The 10,738-nt window shown below is 33.5% G+C and overlaps 1 protein-coding gene across 1 annotated transcript in view; it reads left to right on the top strand.

Annotated features, from left to right (window-relative positions):
• LOC119082281 (metabotropic glutamate receptor 2-like) overlaps positions 1–10,738 on the top strand; it is a 152,666-nt gene that overhangs the window by 24,094 nt on the left and 117,834 nt on the right. The window lies entirely within an intron of this gene.

Here is a 10,738-nt window from a genome sequence, read left to right as displayed (position 1 = left end):
TCAGCTGCTATCAGAATTTGTTGATCGCTCTTACATTCGAAGCATGCAGTGGCATCCAATTTTGTGACGAAGCACTAATTCAGTTTTACGTTAACGTTGTTAGTTGCGAGATTAGAATTAAGAGCGTACAAGGGTTTAGCTTCGGACAAAAACCAAATACTATAGCGTCATCTCTTTTAATTGAAATGAAACTCGTATTGTTTCTTCAATAACAATAGAAAATCGAACATTGAAGACACCCATCATAGAAATATAGTGATACAAAATGGCCGCCGTGATAGAAACAAAATTGTTTTTGGTTAATTTCTTAAAAATAAAAACTTATTTCAAAAAATTGAAAACAAAATTTCGTGGTTCGTGACATAAGAAACAGTTTTCATATAGGAACTTATGTGATTATTCTCGATGTACTGTCGAAAAAATGTACCTAAAGTGGAAAAATTTTTGCCTTGCAGACGTGTTTTAATTGTGAAAAATATTCGTGAAAATGAAACAATATTATAAATGTGAAAACACATTCTTGTTAAGTAAGATTCAAATTAACCGTTCGTCCGTTTTTTGTTATATTCCATCTCTTGCATCCTGAGAATTACGTTCCTAAACATGCCCTATTTTTCGCGCAATTTTGGTTCTTGTCCGAAGCTAAACCCTTGTACGCTCTTAAAATATTCATACGCAAGCCCAGCAATCTAATGTTACTTACTTAATCGATACAAACTTGAAACAAAATGCTTTTGTGGCAACTTAGAAAAAAGTCAAAACTAGCAAGATGAGAAAATATTACTTCATCTTAATTTGCTTGTTCGGGCCTCTAAGCAAATAGTGTCACGCAAGAGAGAGGCTGTTCCTGGAAACCTGGCGGTTATTACAAATTTTGGCTAGTTTTATACTCTTTTCTTCACGTAAAAACGTTGTCGAAAATTCTGTAAAATAGCGTGACGTCATTTATGTACGGTCCCATCATTAAATATAGTCATTTACCGCAACTCTCCACTCTTTTGTTAGAAAGGAAACTATGTTACGGTTTGCATACTCACCAACTTAACATTAGCAAATATGAAGTTTAGTGGATAATATGTGTATAGTTTCAGCTTTATGAAGTAATTAACTACTAAACAGAATGTTATGGTAAATGCGTCATATAATATACAAAATGTCACTTGAAAACTCTGTATAGAAGATTTCTCAACTGAAAATTGTAGTATGGTAAAAAGTTTCACCATTCGATTTACGTAAAATTACCGACGCTCTTACAGTAAAATTTCCAAATTTTAGATATACCATGAGTTGTTATTCTGTCGAAATGAAATAACTTTGTAAACAATCTCTGGGAAATTAGTAAATTAAATGTTTGTCTCAAAAATAAGGATTCATATTCTATGTACGCAGAGTTAGGAATAGGTTTCGCTATTTGATTTTAAAATTGGTGTTTTTTTTTCGAGTTCTTCTGTTGTTATAGGTTTTCAATGACAAACAAACTTTCTGTCTGTGAAACAGCTTGCACATTTTTCATTTCGTTTCTATTTTGTAAAATTGTGTGGAAAAATTTCCAATTTAAAAATTTTCTAATTCTATGAATTTCGACAAGAAACATAGACGTCGCGTAGCTTCGTATTTCAGTAAAATCAAACCTCCGCTGACAATGTTTAAATTAACATGAATTTGTTACTAAAAACTGAATTCCTCTCCCCCAAATGGCATGTTGTGTTTACATTACTAGCTTACATTTGAATGAATTTTAGTTGAATACTGAACGAAGCGAACCTGATGATGCGAATATCACATTTAGAACTAATTTCCATTAAATAGTAATGCCTTTGTACGTTTGTATTATTTATACATATAATTAGCGAAAGCTGTGCCACAATTTGTTCTGCTCAAAATGATAGATTTTTTTCTACGCCAAAGACAGACTGAGGTAAATATTATTTAACGTCAAATATATCGGTATGAGTTTCCGACTGAAACTGAAACTTTCCGTATGTGTATTTATGGTACATCTAGTCATTTATTTGTTTTAGCTTCTGTGTCTATTAATATGTTGAGGAAATTCATTTACTATTTCGCGAATATAATGAAATTTGTATAGAGCACATTTTAGATTTTAGCCAGAAGCTATGAACGATATAATACTCTTAATGAATTTACATAGGTTAAGTGGTATTCATTTGTTCAGTAATTATAAACCGTTTGGGGGGGATGGAGAGTCAGTTCGTTGTTCCACTGTGTTTTGCCTCGTTTAATGCTGGAATATGGTGCTAATGCCTCCTGTAATTAGTTGAATTTACTCTGTTTTCTCTAACTACTTCCTAAACACTCCGGTGTGTGTTTCATTTAAATTTGGAAATGCTCAATTTTCTTGTCTGCAATTTCAATTTTTCTCTGCTGAACGTTTCGTTTATTAGAGAGAGATTGCAAAAATTTATTCGAATTTTAAAGTGGCATTTTCACGGAAAACATTACAAATTCCATGTAAGCCATTCAGATGAAAAACTCATGCAATTCAATTTAACAACTATATTACGCCATCTCCCTATTATTGATATTTTCCTGATTTCCAGCAATACCAGCAACATTCCACGGTTGCAATAACACCAGCCATTGTTTGGTGCAATAAAACCTATTGTAAATATTAGAACAATTTTCCACACCATCATTGAAATGGATTCAGAATTATTTACAAAGTTTTGTGTAATGTTTCTTTTTCTGGGTAACGTTTTTCATGGATATAAAACGTGTTATCTTGAATTTTTTTTTAGAGTTCATAAAACAGAAAATAAAAATACAAACATGCTACAACCATCTACAAGAAAATTAAAATGGAAATCTCTTCTTCTGCTGCTTTTTCTTCTTTAATATATAAAAATAATAAAAAAAGGAGATTTTCGGAAGATAGGTTAAACTTTGAAATGCTCCATTTAACGGGTTTTTATATCAATTTAATGTCATGATTTTTTTCACAAAATTTTTCATGAGGGGGAAACATTTTTATTGCCACGGGAATGTATTTAAATATTTGGGGTAGGTAAATATCGCGGAATAATGAATTATAAACATGTTTAAACAGTGAAACGAATATGTAAAATTTCGCCAGAAAACAAGAGGCAATCTTTGATTATTTTTTTTCCGGTACAGGCGTTGAGGGTACACTTAAAAGTATTTTCGTTTTTTTTTAACAGAAAAGAAAGCGTTTAGATTCACCGATAAAATCCGAATAAATACGCAATTACATTCAAATCGGTTTAGAAAACTGTCAGGAATGTAACGCTACACGGAAATGGCAAATTCAAAATGAAATATAACTCAATTAATCTTCAAAATCGTCCCTCTTATTTCACAATAAAAAGAAAAACTTTAAAATTAATTCCGGTTGGCAAAATGCGCGCAAATCGCTACAATAACTTTTAATGAACCCGAATTTATTACACTAATTTAAACTTTTTTATTAAACAAAACGAGAAACATTTACCCATTCGAACTTAACGCCGAAAAACACCTTTCGCTTGATATGTTTAGTTCTCATTACAAAATTAAATTAATCGCAAGAATGTAACGAAAAAAAAACCACCGCAGCGCATGCTATCGGGCCAATTTACGAGAGCTCGCTGACTCTGAAATTACTTTAAAAAACCGATTTGTTCGGTATTAAGTACAGCTTTTAAGAGTCAATTTGCGAAAACTTTGGACAACTTAAAAACGAGCTACCGGCGATTTCTAAATTGATATGCGGCATCTTACTGTGTAACTTTCAGGATTCAGTAGCTTTTGAAATAATTTTAATGTTAGAACCCATCAAAAACTAGTCTGGCTATGGGATGGTAACAAATGATTGATAACTTCGATAATATACAAAACGCATTCATCTGAAGTTACGATGGTTAAAAACAGAAAAATCAACAAGTGATTTACCTACATTTAAGATTTTGTCGAATTTTGCCAAAACATTTTTTTGGGAAAATTAAGGAATATATGGAGAAATCTAGCAAAATGTGATAAACATTTTCACAAAAATTTCACTGGCACTGTTAGTGCACTTGAATGTGCTGAAGTAGGTAGTAGTAGATCTTTCCAACGGCATACATGGTTTCCTTGACCGCCGTTATAGTTTCTTGAAAAGCCAGTTGGAAAATTGAAATTTAGAAATTTGGTACATACACGAAAGACTCCGAAAATTTGAATGTTGAATATTTGGGCCTGCAATCATTCACGGTGGCGCTGAACAACTTTTTGATGACGAAATAATGAGCGTAGACTGGAAAGAGAAGATAGACGCCCACCAGAGCTCCTCAAAGTACAGATACAGGTACAGCTCTAGAAGAAAACTATTTTTTCTGTAAACTCTAAAACCCGATAAAATATTTTAAATTTGGTCTTAAAGTAATTGTGAGGTGACGTCCTTTCACAATAATGAAAAAAAAATCATGTACATTGACTTGTCGAAAAAAAAGTTGTTCAGCCCCACTGTGATTACTTTTTACTAACTTCACAACAATCGTTTTGCATTGTCGGACCACCCTAGTACCGGACCATTTTTTGATGGGTTCTAGCATAAAAATGGAATTATTGCAAGAGCAACTGAGTCTTGAATATTACTCTACAACATCCTCCGAATCAATTATAGTCAACATTTTAGATATTGCCAACGTATGGTTTTGGTGTTTGCGAAATTCGAAATTTACGCAAATTGACTCTTAATAACTGATATAATGCATCATTTTCAAACCACATTTCCCCGCCCGCTAGGATAGAGTTTGTTTTTTATTAATTATGGAAAATAAATTTTAGTTAAACATGGTTTTATAAAGATGAACTTTGTTTACTTTTTGTATTTGCAAAGTGTGCTTTTAACGAATTGTTACTTAAAAGTTTAAATTTAAATTTAAACTGCGAACTGTGCTAGTTTATGAAATTTACCGTGTAGTGATATGGTATGTTGACGTTGACATTATAGAACAGATTGCACTTGGTTTGTTTAAGGCGAAAAATGATGGTTTTAATCGCATTTGCTTGAACTGCTTCCAAAATTCACTACCCGGAAGTAATTATGCAGTATGTACTTTTCCTGCTCCTGCTAGTGAAAGGTCTTATCGACCAAACTCAAGCGTCTAACTGAAAGAAAACTGAACAAAGTTTATGAGCTCCTAATAATTATCTTTCAAAGTTTTCGCTTCAAAACCGTCAATGTTAAGTCTCCCGTATGAAATGATGTGAAATATTCGCAAAATCATCACATGGTTCATTCATGACAGTAAGGAAAACGAAAGGGAAAACTGCAAAGGGAAGATCGTTGAGTTTTTTTTTGTGTTGCGTGCTATTATTGATTAACATTGGAAAAACTTCATACACTTTTTGCAATCTCATTATCTGTTGTGCTCTTCTATGCATAAACTGAACTACTAAACTTCCTCCTCCACAAATTCATACGTTTTTCATAGGACATCATTGCTCATAGAATTGTTGTTCTGGCAAGTGCGATTGACGTAATCAAACAAATCCTTTATGTGAACCATTAATTAATCCCTACCAATGCATCTCTATACAAAACCGGATTCACGCTTTGAGAAGAATTATTTATGAAAGTTGCTTACACTGGGAGATGTAGTGATAAAAAGTATTTTTTTGTAATTTACAAATTAATGCAGCGTTCAACAATTTTATCACAAACGACAATACGTGAACATGCACTTTGAGAGCATTTATTTATACCAAAGCATCATTGAAATCATGTTCTTTGAATTTTATGCTGCCAACCACAACACATTTCTGAGCATGTGATAGGTTTTTAAAATACTCACAACTCAAATTAAAGTTGAAGTTCCCGTTTGTTTCGTTATTTATTAACGTGTAAAAAACTTTGAACCAGAAAATCTCCTGACTTATTTCGAGCTCTGAATATGCGAATACTATTGTATTGGGTATACTTACTCAAATTGCTATGTAGAAAGTTTGTGGTGTTCGAGGACTATGTTCATTTTGCAAAAGTTTGATACTTTGTATGCAACCTTATTAACTAAAGTCAAAAATTCAAATTTTAATGAAATTTTAATGTAACTACAATAACAATGTAGAGGTGCAGGTCCGCGTTTATGGTGTAAAACAACGATGGTGTAGAAGCTAGAGTAGTGCAGTTTTTAATGAAAAAATATTGGTGCGCAAGAATTTTTGAACGACCTCATTACATAGATATACATAACACTGGCTTTGAGTCAAAGTTGCATTTGTTGAACAACGAAGCTGAACAACATTAACTCGCACATTTATTTTATTTTATTTACAGCATTGAGACATACCTTCGTTCAATGGAATATGAAATATCATTCAAAAAACCCTTAAAAGGTAAATGTGACGCAAGTCCTTTATCTTACTTACAAAATAACTGATATCGCTGAGGGTGACGCATTGTGCGTCAGTACATTTTTTTTCCATTTTCCTAACAATAGGTTCCTCAACATCTGCCACTTGTGACGCAAATTTCTTTTTGTAAAATTTTCTTTCACAAATTTTTTGGGTCAATTTTTTGTGGATAAAACGTTTGCGTACGACGCACAATGCATCACCCTCAGCGATATCAGTTATTTTGTAAGTAAGATAAAGGACTTGCGTCACATTTACACATTTACCCTTTAAGGGTTTTTTGACTGATACACCACTTTTGTAAGTAGGTCTTTTCGACAACATCAAAAAACCTTATGGAAGTTAAAAAATTCTAGAGAAATCAGTCTGAATACCAAAATCTAGAAACCAATCTTGGAACACCTCACTTATATCGAAAATAACCCAAATCCATTGAAAAATCCGGTGGAAGTTAGGTAGTGCCAGAGGAATCATCTGTCATCCCAAAATTTAGGAACCAACCTTGGAACACCTCACTCATGTCGAAAATAACCCAAATCCATCAAAAAATCCGATGGAAGTTAGGAAGTGCCAGAGGAATCATCTGTCATCCTAAAATTTGGGAACCGACCTGGTGGATGTTAATATTTAATAATCCACACAATTTCCAACAAGAAACACATTACCACATTACCATCCATATCATGCACCAAAATATACAAAACACACACACATACAAATTGGCTTTTATGTGGCATTTGCATGTAGAGTTTGGAGGGCTCTAGCCCCCAAGATATGGATTTTTTCCAATTTTTGAAAATGCCATTCTTATTTTTGGGTCATTATTAGCCAATAACCAAAATTTCAGGAAAATCTGTAGAAACGTTTAGGAGTTGCTGGATCTACTTTTCCATAGGAACTAACTAAGTAACTAACTAACATAGGCGATTTGCATTATCTGAAAATTCGGGATTTTCGGAGATTTTGCTGACTTTCTTACAAACATCAATATTTCGAAGTTCAATATCTTAGTTTTGGGGGTCGTTGGAGTTAAGGGGGAGAAGTCAAAAAGTTGCTGTAAATATGCTACGCCGTCCCCAATTTTTTTTTTTAAACATTTTTGGTAGTGGCCCTGCGTCACGCCCGCTTACTAACGTGCGGGCATGATCACATGGACTCAATTGAGTGCGTTGAATCGAAATAGAAGAAAAGTTTGTAGGACTTTAACGAGATATACGACATACTCCAATAACGGTTGACTTTCTAGCGTAAACTAGCGTAAACATTGAAATTGCAATTATTTTCCCACATTTTTAACCGTCGACCATAACACAGAGAAATAATATTTGAAAACGAATTAATATCCGATTGCAAAGCTGAAAAAGTAGCAAATAGGAAAAATTGATTTCGTCAAGTACCGTGCTGCAAATGAAACATATTTTTTAATTAGGGACATGAAAGCATTGATAGCTTTTACAAATGGAATGAACAGCAAACTTCAATATTTGACTTCTATTCAAATAAAAATAATTTTAAAATCTGACATTTATAAACTGGAAGTACCAATTACAATTGGTCACACTTTGATATGTGCGGTTTTTTTTTGCTTCAGTTGAATTCATCAGCTGATCCATACAGCTTTACTCAATCAAAAGACAAGTTACACACACAGCCGTTTTTCTACGATCATTCAATCTAACATGTGTCTGTTTGATTTGTTTATTATCAGGCATTCCTAATGGTCACTTCGTTGAACAATGATTCTGAATTAGTACACGAAAATGTTTTGTTGATTTTATACCTTTGACACAGTACTCTAATATACCGCACTGTAGCACACATGCAGCAAATTACCACAAAATGTATAAAGTGGATAATTAAAAAAAAGAGTCTAAAATTGGAGTGTGATAATAATTGTGCCATAAGAAATACGTGGCGCAACAATATTAGCGCAATTTTATTGGACCGCAATCACATTACAAGCACAATGAAAATTATACCAAAAATAAGAATGTTCGACTCAGCGTGAAATATTTATTGGTACAATAACCTAAATAAACTGGAACAAACTGGAATATTATAGTAGATTTTGTCGATCGGGAACGGTAATTAAAAATTCTGGCCACAATGAAAAAGACCATTTTCTTTTCATCAATTTACCATACTTTCAATATTAAGTATACTTCACTGTTTTGCTATTATCTGGTCAGCATCCCGAAAAGTGTATTAGTTTCTATTGGATTTTCAATGAAAACTGGGGAAAATTTCTGAGAATTTATTTTTCGAATCGTGATTTAATTGACGGACTTTTAAACATAAAGAAAGATTTTGGCATAAGCTAGCACCGCAATCTAATCATGCTATAACTTATATATCCGTATTTTGCTGACAGCAATAGAAGCTGATCTGGTTGCGATAGTAGAAGTACTAAAAAGGATGAAAATATAATACAAAAGACGAAATTTATTGTTGATATTATATACCGCAAAATATCCTCTTCAGTTGAGGCTTTTTTTTGCACAAAGAAAAATGTTTTTCCACACTTGAGGCAATTTACTATAAAACTTCGGGTTTCGTTGCTTTCGTGTAGCCACCAAGATACAATGATAAATAACATTATTAAACATGGCTGTTTCCACCTTAAAAGAATTTCAAACACCAAAATTTTGTGTAAAAAAAGTGATAAATATTAAAGGTATATCTGTTATGCATCAACGAAAGCCCAGAGATCGTAAACATGTAAATGAATTTTCCGGTACCCTGGGTGATGGGCACAGAAACGCTTTCGCTACACGGTCTGTTTGAAATATGTTCGCTTTCAGTATTTTAACGCAGAGTGTAACATAAATAATTCAATTCGACATATTTCTGTCTCGCAAAAGTAAAAAAGAATAAAAGAAAATCGAAAATAAAACGTTTTTTAACCGCACATTGAACGAGAAACACGATGAACAGCAGTTGGCCCATATTGTTTGTCTTAACTTTGGTTATTTGGTTACCCCATCATACCCTAACTACAACCTTTATGCGAAATTCCATGGATTACAATGAGCTAAAAACAAACCGAAACGGAAAACTTATTATTCAAAACCATGACTTTGAATCGAGAAATATGCACGACAATAGACACAAAAGGCAACATTGGGATAATACCAGTCACCGAAGGGTTTTGTCTTCGGATGAAACGAAAAATGTTTTACATGTTCCAAACGGCAAGAATGGATTTAATTGGACATCTGCTACGCCCGTTAATAAACATCATTTAAAACGACATCGACATCATCACAACTACTACAATCATCATGGCAATTACCATTCCGCTTTGATGAGGTATTCCAGTCGATCCATCTCGGATTTATTTATCGAAAGTGGTGAGGTTAGCGACATCGCCGCTGAAGAAACGATTCATTGGCCTGTTAAGAAAGAGGCAATTATGGAGGGTGATTTAATCTTGGGTGGATTAATGATGGTACATTCGAGAAGTGATGGCGAAGATAGTATGATGTGTGGTCCAGTAATGCCACAAGGTGGGGTACAAGCGCTAGAGGCAATGCTGTACACCTTGGACCGCATTAATGAGGACGGACTTCTACCAAACATTCGAATTGGTGCACACATCTTGGACGATTGTGATCGCGATTCATATGGACTGGAAATGGCTGTAGACTTCATCAAAGGTAAATTTTATTATTATTTTTCTTTTCCTAACTTAAAGCTAAGCATAATGCCAGCTAATAAAAGGCTCTACCTAACAAAAACAATTTTGTAAGACAAACTTTAACAAATTACTTTAATATTCATTAACTTGTGTGGTTTTTGCTTAATGAGTGTTAAGGCAAACGTTTGATAGGCATATGTAGTGAATATCTTGAATTATATATCGTGAGAGAATGTTTGTAAACATACGCATATATACGCATACACGAGGGGTGGAATGCCTACACAACACTACATACATGCCAAACAAAGTTAAATAATCTTTAAGGATTTGTCTACATATACGGGTTATTTGCCGAAGGAAGGAAGGTATTTGTATATTTGACTTATAAATATTGGTTTGTGGCTTCATGCAGACACATAATGAATATTTTGTGAAGACTGTGGTATGGTCGGGTATTGGCCATCTCGGCAAATATAAATAAATTCTTGTGGTCAATCAAGTGATTGTGTATATATAACATTGCTAGTATACGAACAGTATGGGTCCGGAATGGAATATTTGGCCAGAAATTATATTACCAGATTCTCAAACATCTCGTCTCGTATACACGCTTCTCAAACTGGATGAATGGATAGAAGGAAAAACAGTATTTTCAATCTATTCGAAAAGTTTACAATTATTTATAACGTATCAGGGCGGTGCTGTAGAAGCGTCACCATATTTTTACTTATTCTCAAAGAGGAT

The sequence above is a fragment of the Bradysia coprophila genome, unplaced genomic scaffold (assembly GCF_014529535.1).
Source record: "Bradysia coprophila strain Holo2 unplaced genomic scaffold, BU_Bcop_v1 contig_415, whole genome shotgun sequence".
Taxonomy (NCBI): domain Eukaryota; kingdom Metazoa; phylum Arthropoda; class Insecta; order Diptera; family Sciaridae; genus Bradysia; species Bradysia coprophila.
The sequence above is the reverse complement of the archived record's forward strand: the minus strand, read 5'-3'. Positions and strand labels throughout refer to the sequence as shown.